This window comes from Danio rerio, chromosome 24 (genome assembly GCF_049306965.1).
Source record: "Danio rerio strain Tuebingen ecotype United States chromosome 24, GRCz12tu, whole genome shotgun sequence".
NCBI lineage: Eukaryota > Metazoa > Chordata > Actinopteri > Cypriniformes > Danionidae > Danio > Danio rerio.
This window is the reverse complement of record NC_133199.1, coordinates 3,611,263-3,628,291: the sequence shown is the minus strand read 5'-3', so window position 1 is coordinate 3,628,291 and position 17,029 is coordinate 3,611,263. Positions and strand designations below refer to the sequence as shown.

Below are 17,029 nucleotides of genomic sequence, written 5' to 3'. Positions count from 1 at the left end.
ACATGAAATACTTCAAGTTAAAGTAAATTTGGAAATCACTACTTTCTTTGTTTATTTACTTTCTGTGTGTATTTTCCATACTGTCCCACATTTTCTAATCTGAGGGTGACGTTGTTTTATGTGTTTTTGTTGATATTTTTATTAATTATTATTATTTTAATACATTTCGAAAAGAAAAGAAAATTAAGTAGTGCCATTATGATGCTATCTGGTTCGGAGTGTTTTATATGCATTAGCTAAGGTGCATGGGGTGATTTTAAACATGTTTGTTTTCAGTTTCCAAGATGTTTTGCATGGTTTATAAGTGGCTCCACTCACATAACTGAGCATAAGTGCTTACCTTTTTTACAGATGTGCCAGAGGAATTAAAGCCTGCTTAAAAGGGGACCTAATATGCAAAAATGACTTTTATAGGGGTTAAACGCATCTAACCAGCCTCAAATAGTACAAATCTATTAATTCTATTTGTTATAATCACACTTTATAAAAACAGTCTGCAGAACCACTTTAATTGACATTCTCCCTTTGTATGTGTCATCAGAGGTGGAAAGCCCCGCCCACTACTGACAATCTCTCCTTCATTAGCATAAAATGTTAGTCTTGTTTTTGAATCTGCCACATGCATGAAACTTTTGAAAGGAGCACAATCTCATTGGAATTTAAAGCGACAGTCACCAAAAAGACAATTGGGATCAAAGCCTAAAAACGTATTAAGCTATGAATCAAACCATGGCTGAGGCCCAACCATTACATCTTTTTTGTTGTCTATAGAAGAATTTATACATGGATTATTGGTTATTAATTACTAGTTCTCATATTGTTCCAAACTCCTGAGACGTTAATCTTAATCAGCACAAATTAGGATATATTGCTCCATAGACAGCAATGATCCCGACTCACTGGAAGTCCAGAAAAATACCAAAAAAACATCCTCAAGACAGAGCATTTGCCTTCAGAGGTTCAATCTGAACATTATCAAGCTACAAAAATGCTTTTAAGTGCACATAAAAATAAAAATAACGACTTTATTCAACAGTTTCGTCTCCTTTGTGTCAGTATATTGCGCACGTTCACAAGAACACTGTGTGTATTGTGCTCGGCCAGACTGCAAATGTATAACTTCAGAGGTGCCTGTGCTTTTTCAAACAGAAGAAGCTACGAATGTGCACAATATACTGACAGAAGAGAAGAATCTGTTGAGTTTAGTCATTATTTTTGGTTTATATGCGCTTAAAATAATTCTCATAGCTTGATAATAATTCGATTGAATCACTGACGGCATATGGTCTGTTTTGAGGTACCTTTCTGGACTTATCAGGTACAAAACAAGAGCCTTGCTATGCATGAAGAATGACTGACGTCTAGTAGGTCTATAAATTCCGTTAAAGTTTTAGGGTGAATGAGTTTTAAAATAAACTGGAAGGAAATTATGCATTAACCTGAGTATTTTGATCATAAACAAGACACAATATAACAAAGACCATAATATTTTATATCACTTTTACACCTGTAAAATCTAGACTTCAAAGACTTTAACAAGCACCCGGATCATTTTCAGCTTCCAAAGACTCACAATTTAATTAAGGCTCTGTTCTTTTGTAGCGCGAGACCTTGGAGAGGAAAATAGGACACCCATGTTTTCATCTTGTAAATAATGTCACGCTATTAGGCTAAGCATACATCTCTGTGGTTACGTGTCACTTCCCATTAGTGTGTAGTGTGGGATGTTGTGTGAGAATGTGAGTGCGTGTGTGTGTGTATTCAGTCTCAAATTAAGTTGCAGTAGCCATTGAGTTGCATTTCAACCATTGCATTTTTTTTTTGTATGTGTCTTTTACTAAAGGAAAAGTCTTTATATCTTTGGTTGGCCTGGGGGTAATATAAATATAAGCAACACATTTGTATTTTTGGGTTAATTATCCCCTTAGATGTCATAGCATTATTGTTTTCCACGCGCTTGTACTGTTATTTAACTAAACTGAAATGCTTAATGGGAATTAGTTCTACAATATGGCAATAAAGGCAGCACTTTCACCTCACAGCAAGAAGGTTGCTGATTTGAGTCCCGACTGGGCCAGTTGGCATTTCTATGTGGAGTTTGCATGTTCTCCCCATGTTGGCGTGGGTTTTCTCCGGGTGCCCCAGTTTCCCGCACAGTCCAAACACATGCACTATAGGTGATTTGGATTTGTTTTATTTTTATTGTTATTATTTACAACAATGATAAGCTGTGATATTGTCATTTGACTCATAGCTTTGCATATTTTATTTCACTGAGTATCCGTTGACTAATTATTTTGCCAGTTTAATCCAATAGTGTGTCAATAAACAGATGTCAAAATCATGGTTGATTGCATCTGGTCATTTATCATCTTAAAGGTCAAGTAAAACTCCCACTCGATTCTATTTAGTAATAATGCATGCACTACAGGGGAATTTAATAAACTGTGTGTGTGTGTGTGTGTGTGTGCGTGCGTGCGTGCGTGCGTGCGTGCGTGCGTGCGTGCGTGCGTGCGTGCGTGCGTGCGTGCGTGCGTACGTGCGTGTATGTGTGTGTGTGTGAAAAAACAGAGGAGGAGGTGGAGGGATGCCGGAACAAAAGTCAACTGAAACAGTGCTAGGACCGCTACTTGTACACACACCTGATAATTGACTGACACCCACCTGACTAATCAGGCTCCTCCCCATGTTAGAAACTTAAACATACAACTCTTGTATATCACAAAATACTGTCAATTAACACCTATTTTTGACAGTGCACTTGCATGTTTTTAATCATCAATTAGAATTGTATTAACTTTGTTTCCATCAATTTTTTTTCTCGCACTTTTAACATGAGATTTCACACTGTGCGGTTAACACAGCAGAAACACACGTGAGTCTGTGATCTCACACTGTGACTCAGACGGGAAGCTTGTTTTCATCTCTCTAACTGTGCTGAAATAGACCATCCCCCCTTCACTGGGATTCACAAGCTAAAAAAGAGGCAGATGCTAAAATATTTGTGTCTCTCTGAGCATCTCTTTTATTCCTCCCCATAGTGACAGGCAGATCTGCTGCTGGGTAACATTCACGGTTCAGAAGCATGATGATTATTTGCTTGTCAACCCATATGTTTGACTCTGCAGCAGCCATAAACACCTGGCTATTAGTAAATGTACGCGTAAAGCCTGATAAAACAAACATTTCGTTTTGTGCTTTTATTAATTTTGATTTTGAATTTATACGGGTAAGCAAAGACATTTCTCACATCATACACTAGGGCTGGGCGATATTACGAAAAAAAAGATCACAATACCAAAATTCATATCATTCGATCAATCAATCAAGCCTTTATTTGTGAAATACACTTTCATGTAGTGAAACAGACCCCACCGATCATACACCGATATACCTGAGGGCGTGGGTGGTGAGGGTAGTGTCGCGGACGCCGCTCTCACTGAAGCAAAATATTCAGGAGAAAATGCAGACTGGAGCTTTATTGATTTATTCTTGTGAATTAGATGGTAAAATATGTGTGTGCGTGCATGCGTGTGTGTGTGTCAGACCTGAATGTGGCTTTGCAGTGAACTGTGCATTACGAAGGGGATTGTCTTCAAATACCAGCATCCATTATAGAGGAGATTTTAGACCGTGCATTGAAAAGCTTATTTAATCCTCCGGAGCATCTCATTGAATTCCAGTTTAAACTTTGAACTTTCTTTAGTGTGTAATGCTGCTATTTGTGCATGAAAATAAAAATCAATCACTGTTTTTGAACTCTTTAAATGCATTTGCTGCAGTTCAGATATTCCTCCCAGAATTGTACTAATGTATAACGTATCTAAATTTGTGTTCAGAAGATGAATGAAAGTCTCGAGGGAATGGAACGTCATGAGGATACGCTAGAAGTACATAGAAGCTGCACTGGAATTCCAAGCTGTCGGCACTGAGTTTCCAGAATGGATTTGTTAGTGTTTAAAGGAGTGTGAGCGTGTATCTTGTACTGTTAGTGCAGGTCAATTTGTGGGAGAGAAAAGGAAATTACTTTTTTGTTCAAAGCCTCAGCAATGTGGACATGTGTTAGCATTCCCCAGAGATGTCACTGCATCTCTCTCCAGGTAATCCGGATCTGTAGATCAATTACGCTTTGTCTCATAGGAGACAATGAGGTCGACTTACTGTCAGTCACAGCCAGACAAATGCATTCCGATGACCTGGAATCAATTTTTAAGACTTTTGTTTTCCATTTGCACATAAACAGTTAAAGTCAGAATTATTAGCCCTCCTGTTTATTTTTCCCCCAATTTCTGTTTAACAGAGAGCAGATTTTTTCAACACATTTCTAAACATAATAATTTTAATAAGTCATCTCTAATACTTGATTTATTTTATCTTTGTCATGATGACAGTAAATAACATTTTACTAGATATTTTTCAAGACACTAGTATACAGCTTAAAGTGACATTTAAAGGCTTAACTAGGTTAATTAGGTTAACTAGGCAGGTTAGGGTAATTAGGCAAGCTATTGTACAATGATGGTTTGTTCTGTAAAAATATATAGCTTAAATGGGCTAATAATATTGACCATAAAATGGTGTTTAAAAAATGTAAAACTGCTTTTATTCTAGCCGAAATATAACAAATAAGATTTTCTCAAGAAGAAAAAATATTATCAGACACACTGTAAAAAAATCCTTGCTCTGTTAAACATCATTTGGGAAATATTATAATATATAACAATCTAAATAATTAATAAAATTATTATGTAGCATAACACAGGTGAGTGGGTTTGACAAACCACCTGTAGAAAACATTTTTCTCTGACACTTTCCCAAACTCTTGCACCAGTTTGCACATTTACATCAGACACTTTCTTACTAGTGTTGTGTCATTTAGGTTGCCCTTATCCTGATTTGTATCCTTTCCCAGTCCTTGCTAGAAGGGCATCCGCTGCGTAAAACATATGCTAGAATAGTCGGCAGTTCATTCCGCTGTGTCTGATAAATAAGGGAGTACACTGAAGGAAAATGAATGGATGGATGAATGAATGATTTGTATCCTGCACTATGTGAATGACATCTCTCTGAGATAACAAATTGACAATATAGAGCTATCACATACAATCTTAACAATTTTTGATATGAGTGATAGTTGTTCCCTCTGCTGGTTTGAGCCTAATAATAAATGCATAAAGGCTTTATCTGCATTTCATAAATCACATTTCTGTCCCGACCAGCTTGCTGAAGCTCATCGTTCCTGCTTAAGCGTTAGATTCTGAGCAGCTCGTGATGGGTTTCTATTTGAGTCATTTTCTCTCTGATCATTTCATCTTGACAGGCCTCTGTAATTGCCGGATTGAATCAAAACCGCTGTCAAAAACACAGCCATTGTCACACGCTGCTAGATTAATGGAAAAGCAGCAATATGTCACAACATTTTATTGCAGCAACAGCCTACATACTGTCAAAACTGTTGGGTAAAAATAAGCCACATTAATTTGAGAGGAGATTTTTGTTTCTCGATGTGCGGCCCAGCGGAGTGTGAAGAGCATAGTGTATTCCTCACTCGTTTATCTTACATTTTATCCAGGAGCTAAAATCAATATCTGACAGAAGGTCTTTTACCACACAAACTGACCAGAACCCTGTCTTGAAGAGGTGACTATATTAATTCAACTTCTAGTCTGCAGTTAAAGGCAAAATTATAAGCCCTGTCATCATGGTAAAGATAAATAAATTAGTTATTAAAACTTTTGTTTACAAATGTGTTTGGATAATGTGAAATGAGGCTGTTTGAGCATGAAAAAAAACAATCACTGCTTCTGAACTCTTTAAATGCCTTCACTGTAGTATTGCTATTTCTTTCTGTTTTATCAACGTCTAATGATGTTACAGCTTGACGTTGTGTAGATGTTACCACTATGACGTCTATCAGATACTAGATTTTGGCTATCCTGATGAATAAATGTCAGTATTTTACATCAATATGACGCTGGTTTAAGATATTGGATCTGTTGGATTTTAGTCACTTACTAACAAAACCTAAAATACACCAAATATCAATGTCATTTGACGTCATTATTGGACATTAACATAACGTTGTCCTCAGATGCTGGTGACTTAAATTTAACCTAATATTAACTTATGATGTTGTGTGTCTGCTGGGTTGTAACAATGCATTAATGGAAAACATATTTATTCATCTTTCAGGTAATGTATAAATCCCAGTTTCCAAAAATATATTCACATACAGTCAGAATTATTAGCTGAGTTATTAGTTTTAATAACAAATTTCTAATAACTGATTTCTTTTATCTTTGCCATGATGACGGTACATAATATTTGATACTTTTTAGGATGCTAGAATTCAGCTTAAAGTGACATTTAAAGGCTTAACCAGGTTAATTAGGCAAGTTATGATAATTAGGAAAGTCATTGTATAACAGGGGTTTGTATTGTAGACCAGTGGTTCTCAAAGTGGGGGTCGCAGGACAATGAAAAGGGGTCGCTTGGTGATTTCCAAAACTCAAATACATTTTATTAAACTATTTGAATGACCATATTTTATTCATATCCCCCAGAACAATGGTCACCAAACTTGTTCCTGGAGGGCCGGTGTCCTGCAGATTTTAGCTCCAACCCTAATCAAACACACCTGAACAAACTAATCAAGGTCTTACTTGGTGTACTTGAAACATTTGGAGCAAGTTGGAGCTAAATCCTGCAGGGACACCGGCCCTCCAGGACCGAGATTGGTGACCCCTGCCCCAGAAGATAGTTAATAGTTGTGTTAAAGATTTTAATTTAAACCTTTAATTTTTACATTCAAACGTTATTACATTAATCAATGACTATAAAAACATTATACGGTTAATAGACTGTTGCATTTTTGTGTTGTCAGTATGCTCATGTTTATATAGTTGTGTGTGCAACGATTGTATATTTACAGTATGACCACCTTGAAAAATGTTGGTCGCAAGTCGCTGACTTTGTTATTTTAAGGGTCGCGGGCTGAAAAGTTTGGGAACGCCTGCTGTAGACAATTGAAAACAAATATTGCTAATAATATTGACCTTAAAATGGTTTCAAAAAAATTTAAAACGGCTTTTATTCTAGCCGAAATAAAACAAATAAGACTTTTGCCAGAAGAAAAAATATTATAGGAAATACTGTGAAAAATCCCTTGCTCTGTTAAACATCATTTGGGAAATATTTAAAATAGAATTAATAATAATTTTGACTTTATCTGTATGGTCCAGTCACATATAACAAGTGTGTTTACATGTGCAGCACACACGGCCAAGAAAGTCAATGAGGATGAGCAAGGCTGTAAATATTAATGATGCAGTGCAAAAGCCATAGATCTTTATTTCATTACAGCACCTCGGACACGTTTTGAACAATTTGATGGATTGAATTGAGAAGCCTTTGTCTTCTCTTCACCTTCATGCCATCTGTTTCTCTGCCAACCGCGTGTGTGCTATTGAGGAGATGAGCTGTGTGTGCTTTTGATCATGTTCAATTTAGAGCTCGCACATTTTGTCATTTTGTCAGCCGGAGACAGTAGCGTTTGATGAAAACTCACCAGTCATATGAGTCCACCCTCATTGAGAAGCAGATTATGGAGCTGATTTACCAGGATCATGCTGCTAAATCAAAATGAATATCAAATCCCTGTTGCTCCCACTGAGACTCGTTTGCTGATGTCTGAGATTAAATGAATCGAATGTAAATCACAGCGCTCCTCTAGATAGGTTTGGGGCTGTGATCAAGAAGAAGGTCCAGATTCAATAATGTGTTAAATGAACAACAGGAGAATAGACAAACAAACATCAACTAATGAAATAAAATTCGTATTAAAATGCATTCAATCTAAAATTTCAGCCATGAGCCTTCATCAGTGTAATAATTCTTCAGCTCTTGCAGCTCATGCCGTGCATCTGTGAGTTTCGTGAGAGCTTCAAACAACATGCTGGTGGCTGCAGGTGGAATTTCATCTTCTCTCTTGCTGATGCATAACACTTTGATTTTAAGGTTGCCATGAAACAGAAGTTATGATTGTCCTTTTTCCTCTATCATGCTGTACATCCACTTGCAATGGTCCCGAAATTATCAAAAATGTCTGGAAAATGTTCAAATTCTGACATCAAGTAACTTCTCCATATCCCCAGTCGATGAAGAAAGATGCATTTAAGAGAATTAATATTAGCAGAGTTTCTAATGTTAATCAGCTTGACCTGCAATTCAGTAGTGACATTCAGGGTGTGTGTGTGTGTGTGTGTGTGTGTGTGTGTGTGTGTGTGTGTGTGTGTGTGTGTGTGTGTGTGTGTGTGTGTGTGTGTGTGTGTGTGTGTGTGTGTGTGTGTGTGTGTGTGTGTGTGTGTGTGTGTGTGTGTGTGTGTGTGTGTGTGTGTGGAGTGATTTTGCTTATCTGTGCATCCAAGAATACATTCATTCATTCATTCATTCATTCATTCATTATCCTTCAGCTTAGTTCCTTTATTCATCAGAAACTTTAAAAAAATTTAGCAACTAATTGGAAATTGGGTCAATTAAAAGGCCAAATGCTTATGCTTTTCATTTACAAATGGCCTACTGATGTTTTGCTTTTATATTTAGGCTATTATTTGTGCACACACATGTCTTCATATAGTATTAAACATACCGTTTGTTTGAAAACAACATTTTTTGTCGTCCTTACTGCAAACTTATATGAGCAATAACATCATTAAATGTTACCTTACAAGGGCCTTACTATATTTTCCCAGGCAAAAGGGGGTCTCGGGGAAAAAAAAGGTTTGGAACCACTGGTCTACAGAATTAACCACTGTTATACGATCACTTGCCTAAATACCCTAATTAACCTAGTTAAGCCTTTAAATGTCACTTTAAGCTGAATGCTAGTGTCTTGAAAAATATCTAGTCAAATATAATGTGCTGCCATGGCCAAGAGAAAAGAAGTCAGTTATTAAAAATGAGTTGTTAAAACTATTATGCTTAGAAATGTGTTGGAAAAAAATCTTCTCTCAGCTAAACAGAAATTGTGGAAAAAAATATACAGGGGGTGCTAATAATTCAGTAGGGGCTAATAATTCTGTCTTCGACTGTAAATAAATGTTGTTCTCTCCACAAAATTAAAATAACTAAATCACGCAAAGATATCTTCAACGGTGTAGTGTTTCCATCTAAATATAGCACAGCTAAAAATACTCCTTTAAAAATACATTTGCCTTCATCTCCAGATGCTCAAACAAGAAATGAAGTGGAGTGCACATGAAATAAATATGCCTGAAAGATAAAGAAGACATCTCCTCTGAGAGGTTTGGCCATGCCACGCGGCTCAGGGTTGGCATTATACAGAGCTGTCTGAGTTCATAATGGAGACAGATGCTGGGCCCGATACTGCATTAAAGAGGAGCAGACGACGGTAGCAGAGGGAAAACTCACATCTCCTCTCGAACACATTTCACTCAGGATGAACTGATCACTGCAAAGTCCCCTTGTGCTTAGCCAGGCCGACGACTTTAAATGTAAATCCAGAGTTATCAGACTCGCCGGTGAAGGTCGTGAATAGAAGCAGAAATTAAACATTGAATTGAAAACGATCAGGCTTACAAAGATTAACACAAGAAATGCCCCCATAAAATATACACTGTGAGGAAACCTAACATTAATGCAACCACCCAGAATGATTCAAAATCACGTAACGTACATAGGAAACAGGCAGAAATGGATATTTGAATTATATCCCACTTTTATCAATTAGAACCTTATTTAACATTACTTAAACGTTTCTGTAAATGTTTTTAAACATTTGTAACATTGACAGAAAAATGTTCTTTGATTATCATTATTAATATTATAATGTAAATAGAATATTCTAATAACGTTTTAAATAATGTATTGAGAACAATAATATAAAATGAGACAGAAATATTATGATTACATTATTTATGTAAGTATATCAAAAAATAACATGAAAGCACTGTCTAAACAACATTTTGAACATTCAAAAAATAATGTTATATCATTTAAAGTGAAAGTTAAGGGAACGTTTTTAGAATCTAAAACTGCTAGCCGAGAAATACTATTATTAAGTCCGCTTTTATCAAATAACATTATAAAAATGCTAAGGAAATCAGTGCTAATGTAGCATTTAATTTAGATAAGATTTCATTGCTCTGGAACATATATATATATATATATAATATATATATATATATATATATATATATATATATATATATATATATATATATATATATATATATATATATATATATATATATATATATATATATGCTAAATACCGAAAACGAGTTGCATTGCTCATTAGCCCACATACATCTGATGAAAATGACTGGAAATGTGATGAAAGTCGCTTTCATGTTCACTATTCTTATAAATAAACTGCATATTTGAAGTCTATACAACTACACTCTCCCCTAAAAACAGCCGTATTTGCCTGCTATAGTGAGATTGTCCTCCACCATCACACTCAGGGCCCTATCATACACCCGGCGCATTAGGGCGCAAGACATGTTTGCCCCGGTTTGCACCAATGTGTTCCTATTTTCAGACAGCACTGCCTTAATTTTCCCGTTTTCCGCCACAAGGTTTAAATAGCAAATGGGTGTGCTGGTCTAGAAAAGAAGTGTGTTACGGTGCATTGTTGGTGCTGGTGGAATTAAAATAGACTGTCCAATAGACCTGCTTGAAGCAGGTCTAATGTCCAGCGCAGAGCGTGTTAGTTGGTGTGAACGCACAGTAATGCTTTTGCACCCTGCGCTCTAGACTTTGCCCCTTGATCGTTAAATAGAGCCCTCAGTGTTACAGGCGGAGTGATATAAACAAAGTTGAAGAGGCCGGAGGAGTGAAGTACGTAGAATATACATTGCAAAAAATTTTTAATTGGATTTACCAAACTTTTTTAGGGTAAGTGGTTGCAAACAATTTCTGTGGGCTGAATTTAAACTAACAAATTAAGTTGAACATCTCTAAATTTAATGTGTTTGTTTTAAATTCAGCCCAGATAAATTGTTTGCAACCATACTAAAAAATTTTATAAATCTTTTCTTTTAGTGTATCTCAGCCAATCAGGTTCCAGAACCAGAAAGAACTGCTTTTTGAAGCCTATATATATATATATATATATATATATATATATATATATATATATATATATATATATATATATATATATATATATAGTAGTCAACATGTAATGTAACACCAGGTATAGGCTTGCTGGCCGCTAAACCAATCTTAAGTACATCTGCAGTAATATTGTTTTTATTAAACATGGAGACTTAATTGAGGTTAGGAGAGACTGACACTTAAAAGCTCATATCTGATTCACCACTGGCCAGCTCTCTCGTCTGAGTTACAGACTGGACTGTAGTCAACAGATTATGACTGATCATGTTAGGAAAACAGCACAAATACTTTAGTGCAGTGAGAGTAAAACAACAATCCACTGTTGTTTTGATCATTCATTTGTACAATTGTTTTATATCATTCACATTTTACATGTCTTTATTATTGTCAAGGTCCATCCCGGACAGTCTTGCCTGTCCTGTCAACATTTCATGTTTGTAAAGGCATCTGTTGTAAATATTACTCAAAGTATGGGTAAAAAGTAGTGAGTATTACGCTGTAGAAAGCTGATGCATTTACATGTAGTTTGTGAATGTGTGTAAACGTAACATTCTGTAGTGCGTCTAGTTACTGCCCAGCAGGCACACAACATCATAAGACATTGATATCAGGTTAGATTTAGGTTGTGATGTCAGGTGATTAAAATTTAATGTCTAGCCAGCGTCTAAGGACAACATCATTTTGATGACCAATAATGACATCAAATGACCTTGATATTTGGTTGATTTTAGGTTGTGTTAGAAACAAAATCCAACTTCGAGCCAACATCTTAAACCAACATCATATTGACATCAAATACTGACATTTATTCATCAGGTATGGCAACCAAAAATTTATACCTGACTGTCTGATTGTAACGTCCACACAACGTCAAGCTGTAACATCATTAGACATTGATAATTGGTTGATTTTAGGTTGGACGTTAGACATGTACGTCAGCCTGATGTTGACTTCTGACGTCAACCCAATTTTTTTTTTTTTTCAAAAAAGCTGCAACGTCCCTGTGACTTTAAGGTACAACATCAATCTGATGTCATGTTGACGTCTTGTGCCTGCTGGGTGTTTAGGGCCATTTCGGTCACCATACAGTAAACATCCGTCATCTTCTCATCAGTGTCCTGCATCTAAACAGTCTCTGCGTCACTACTTGTAAAGATTTTGGACATCTTCTTGGACACTTTTAATGCTTGCTAATAGTTTGCTGCATTTATAAATGGCCCATGTCTTGAGGTAGTTCATTATGATACGATTTACCTTCTATGTGCGATTTGATTGGACAGAAATCACAGGACTAATTTTCCTAATCACCACAGACTAGACAAAATAAAGCAGTGACTGCAGGTTGAGGGAAACTAGTGGAGTAAAAGTACCAGTACTGCACTAAAATGTACTAAAATGTGGAGTAAAAGTGCACATTTTTAAAAATAAATAATTTGTCGCGTTACACCAATGATGATAATCCAACACCAATTCATGATTTTTTCATTCAGCGGGTAATTGGAATGAATTTGTATGATCTCAGTTGTACATTGAGGTACAATTTCCACATCCCCAATGGTGGTTGGGCTCAGTAGTGAGGCTTAGTGCCATGCCGCCTTTTAAAAATCGTACATTTTTGTACGACTGAATATGTACGAATTAGCCACTATACTGACAAAATGTAAAATAGTTACATTTCCTCATGAGATCAGGATATATAACCCTAATGCAATGTTTATCCACATGCTTGCAGAAACCGGATCATTATCTGATTGAATATTTCTATCACATCTCCTCATCTATTGTTCATTTATACACCAAGCCGCTTCGAGGCCTTTAATATTGATGATTTGTGTGGCTGATATCTGCTTTGCTTCGAGCTGGATTTATAAAGAGAGATGTAAATGTGTGTCCAGTGCTCCTGAAACTGCTGCTCAGTCTCCCGGTTCTGTGTTATTATCCTAGACCATACTATTACTGCTCCTCTGGAGATCCTCATGATAAAATCACACAGAGCGAATGTGAGGTGAGAGCGGCTCATTAGTTCACCCTGAGCATCCGAGACTCATCTGAAAGCGAGCGCTAATACAGTTACATCAGTGTTTGTTCTGTGGATCATTGCCCGTTTCTGCTCGGCTCGGAGCCTGACGGTGATTTCAGAAGCACAGGGGAAGACAGGCACAGTATTAGCTTTATAATCGATTCACAATGAAATCTGGCTTGCAATATTTGCATCTTCATATTGTGTTTTTATGTAACTAATAAAGACAGGCCTAAAAATCTTCATGAAATCATTAAGCCATGTTTTAAGTGTCTTATTTTTTGTTGATAAAATATACTCTAAAAATACAATACATTTGTGTATTTAACTGTATTGTAATTTATTAAGCAGGATGCAAAATATACCAACCCAGGCTCATTGTGGATACGTAGCCCTGTATACATTTCTGGAGAGCACCAAATACGTCCCATGGAGCTATGTTTTTTCTCTTGCGATTGCCATTTGTGCCTGCTTATCTTGCTTAAATCCACCTGTCAATTGACTGAATGACTGACTTATAACTCCACCCACCCCCTTCCCTAAACCCAACCAATAGTGTTTTAAAAAGCACCAATTAACCAGCGCCCCGCTTTCCTAAATCTAATCGACTGTTTTCAAAAGCAAACAAGAAAAAGGAAAGCCCTCGCCTGATTTGTACCATGTTTTCAGATTTGACCACATTCTCACTCCGTTATTTACCTGTTCAATTTATTTTTTGGCTTTTGTTTTTGACTTAGGTGCCTTCTGGAACCGTTCTTCATCGGACTCTATCCCTATCGTCGCAGTCAACTCCGCTCCACATCACATGTCTACCGACGTATGCAGCAAGCTACTGGACAAACTGGTAACAGCGGGAAAGACGTCCATACGGAGGTAAGTGGTCAGCTGGTAAACGCGAAAAGGAACAGCGTCATACTGCCTCGTAGCATTAATTTTAAAGACGAAATGCAGCCATACGTACGTCTGGCTACATATTTCGCGATCTCCAGAAATGTATATAGGGCTACGTTTTCAGAATGAGCCTGTGTTGAAATATACACTCAAAAAATAACTTTAGCTACTTGTTCAAACTACTTATTCAAAATGATTCAATCCACTTAAATGATAAAAACGGTTAAGTTAACTTAATTGATTTGTGTTGGGACAACATGAAGGAATTGTGTGGAACCAAGCATTTTTACAGTGTAATATTTGCAGTGTGAGTGCTGTTAAAGCTATCAACACTGCTAAATTGCTGTTAACAACTGTAAAACTATAGCTAAATCATTGCAATTATTTAAATAAAATTGCAACAAAACAATTTTCTGCTGAAATAGTTTTGCATTTTAAATCAGTTGTAAATTTAACTAATGGTATATTATATTTCAACATAATAATACATATAGATTTATATTTGTGATTTACAAAAATAATCTGTTAATTAGTCAGGATAACTCATAGTTAATGGTTAAAATAGTTCAAGTTAGTGAGATTAATATAGCTTTACATTTTATATTATTATTATTATTATTATTGAACATTTTTCAAACAAATCAGAACAAAAACACTTTCAAATGACAACATAAAAACAAAAAGACATGTTTTACTGAAGCTTCTGGTTTCAGTAACATACAGAAAGCGTCTCGTGTCCATCTGCCGTCAACATTTTATAAACGTTCAGAACATCAGGCAATTTCTGCAGAAGCTGTTTTTGGAGGAGACAAGCAGACATCATCACTGTGATTGCCCTGGCTCTGTCCTGCTTTTCACCAAGGTACAGTACCTGATACACACACAAACACAAATGAACGGTGTGAAAACGATAGTTTGTTAGATTGTTGGCTCTTCACTTCTGTTATTTGGTACGATTGCATTCATACCAGGGAGGAACCGTATCCCAGACCTCCCCTTTCAGGCGGACTCGGATACGGTTCATGAGTGCGCACCCGAGTTCAGAAGACACGTTCACACTAACTAAACATAGCGTACTCAGACATCAAACAAACCCGGGTGCGGACCAAAAGTGCTAGTGTGAAAGCACCAGGGACTGAACGCGCATTTTCATTCCAAAAATTTGAGGCACACCATACTGAATTGTTTGTTGACAAGAAGAAAAAAGTACGGTATTGTGCGCGAGTGTTGCTGTTGATTGTTAATATAGGTGGGGGATGGGGGGGAGAAGTGCGATGTTCATGAAAGGGGGTGAGGGTGGAGGGGAGAAACGCAATGTTTCTGAAAAGTAACATATTTTCTATCTTTTAGTAGATATATTGTTCGAGAAACTTGCTTTGTTTACCAAATTTAGTAGATTTATTTAGATTTGCATTGTAAACATTAACTAAAAGTAAAAAATGTATAATTTTTAAATTTCATATACTAAGTTTTTAGTTGATCCCAAAATATTTCCGCATAAATCTGCAGATTTTTCACAAAACTGTGCGCAGAAATAGCAAAAATTGTCCGCAGATTCTGTCTGGCTCTACTCAGTCGCCATATTGACTACTTTTTTCCCCATTTAAAACAATACGAGTGACGTGTCCTGTGCATTCAATAGTCTTTCGTTTATATCCATTATATAAACATGAATTTTGTCACTGTTTAGAGCACACTAGCTTATAGATATCCTTCTAACTTACTGATACTAACATCTTAAACAACCTTTAATTTAATTTGACAGAAACTTTAAAATCACCACAGCTCCAGTACAGTATGAGTACAGGCTGAGTTATCACTCAAAATTACATTTAAAGTTCATGTAATTGACTAAATGTTAATTAAGGACTGTTTTCCTGCAGTTTGATTTAATTTATGCACACGCATTGACTCAGAATGGATGAAGCTGTTTCAGAGCTATCTGGAGCTTATAAAACACCCTATAATATGTTTTCTTTACGTGAGGAAAATCAAAAGTTGGCATTTCTCTTGTTGAAACTAAATGACGCTTGTTGAATAGACGCTGATGAGAAATTAAAGACTAATGAGGTTTTTATTTCACAAATGCTCCTGTAATAGAGCTGCTACTGCTGCCTTTTGTTGAAACCGCTCAGAACAAGCATATAAATAGGCTACATGATCGCACAGTTCATTAAATCAGTAAGAAAAGCAATACAAACTGCCAGCCACATTTCATTGCACTTGGAAACTGCTATTGAACTGTTTTAATGAGCTGTCCTATTGTGTATTTGCTTAGTGGCTTTAAAGGAGAAATGTTTTAGAGTATTTCTGCATTCAGTTTGGTTTATGCGTCACATACTCTGAGAAACTGATTTTTTTTAATGGTTATTATTAATATTTATATTCAAAACACCCTGGCTAGCAACCCATAACAACATCCCAGCAGGCACAAACATCATAAGATGTTAATATTAGGTTAGATTTAGGTCGTGACCAAAATTTAAAGTCTAGCCAGCATCTGAGGACAACGTTATTTTAATGTTCAATATTGACGTCAAATGATGTTGATATTTGGTTGAGGTTGTTTTGGAAAGTGATCAAAATCCAACGTCGAGCCAACATCTTAAACTAACGTCATATTCAATTTACATACTGATATTTATTTGTCAGGTATGGCAACCAAAATCCAACGTTTGATAGACGTCATAGTGGTAACGCCCACACAACGTCAAGCTGTAACATCATTAGACGTTGATATTTGTTTGATTTTAGGTTATGTTAGAAAGTGACCAAAATCCAAAGTCGAACTAACATCTTAAACCAACGTCCTACTGGCGTTAAATAGTGACGTTGGGTTCTGACGTCAACCCGATTTTTATTTCCCAACGAAATGCAAATTAGGGTACAACGTCAATCTGACATCATGTTGCTCTCCTGTGCCTGCTGGGATGCTAAAACCATTCAACTAATGAAGCTGCTTTGCACAAAATGTGAAAG

The 17,029-nt window shown here is 36.3% G+C and overlaps 1 protein-coding gene across 12 annotated transcripts in view; it reads left to right on the top strand.

Moving 5' to 3' along the window:
* nck1b (NCK adaptor protein 1b) overlaps positions 1-17,029 on the top strand; it is a 165,297-nt gene that overhangs the window by 67,590 nt on the left and 80,678 nt on the right. For 5 of the 12 annotated variants that reach the window (XM_073941382.1, XM_073941386.1, XM_073941391.1 and 2 more), the window contains one exon: positions 13,897-14,032. The gene's annotated coding sequence lies outside the window, so the exon portion shown is untranslated. Of the gene's footprint in view, positions 1-13,896; positions 14,033-14,773; positions 14,913-17,029 lie in introns of all 12 variants that reach the window. The other 7 variants (XM_073941383.1, XM_073941389.1, XM_073941385.1 and 4 more) reach the window with 3 other exon arrangements.